This window comes from Nanorana parkeri, unplaced genomic scaffold, assembly GCF_000935625.1.
Source record: "Nanorana parkeri isolate BGI_ZX_2015 unplaced genomic scaffold, ASM93562v1 scaffold3443, whole genome shotgun sequence".
Classification (NCBI taxonomy): Eukaryota; Metazoa; Chordata; class Amphibia; order Anura; family Dicroglossidae; genus Nanorana; species Nanorana parkeri.
The window spans coordinates 45498-46265 of NW_017309711.1; positions in this window are offsets into that span (position 1 = coordinate 45498).

Sequence of the window (768 nt, forward strand, 5' to 3'; positions counted from 1 at the left end):
CCCCGAGAAGCCCCACACATAGCCCAGAGAGGAGTCCCTTCTCCTTAAAGAGAACCCGTCGCAGTGTTTCCTTTTCTGGAATTGTTTTTTTATTTTGTTGCTACAAAATCTGATGACCTCAAGTAGTCAATTCTGTAGCCCCTCCCTCCTTGCATGGCATAGCCCACCCCTTTTCTGGGAGGGTATAAACACTGCCTGTGCTGGCCTAGCTCCTCTGCCCCTCCCCTCCCTACATAACCTTTCATGTATCTTTTATCAAGTAAATAACAAATCTTGATTGATGCCGATCTCATCCTCGGGGAAGATTGTTCTGGTGACAGGGTCTCTTTAGATATCACCCCCTCCCATGCACCAGGCACGGTGGGTTGGCTTCCAGGTTGGGCAGCGACATAGAACACAATTTACGGCTTCCTCTTTATGACTGGAGACTACTTAGGCTCCTCCCCCTGCACCATCTTTCGCAGCGCCTCCTCCCCGAAGCTCATGGCTTGGTACCCGGGGTCCTCGGTCAGGTTCTGGGCCCCCAGGGAGCTGTACAGGTTCACGGCCGGCGTGTTCCACTTTAAGACGGAGAGGTGGATCTGGGAGCAGCCGGACTCCAGCGCCTCCTGAGAACCGAACCGGAAAAAAACATGGCGGTCACGTGTGTGCCGGAACACGGAACCGTCTACATAGTATCATATCTATATACATGCCACATATCATACCTAGCGGCCAGAGAAACAGAAACCCGGCTCAGTGTTATGCAGGACTGATAGTGTCCCGGGG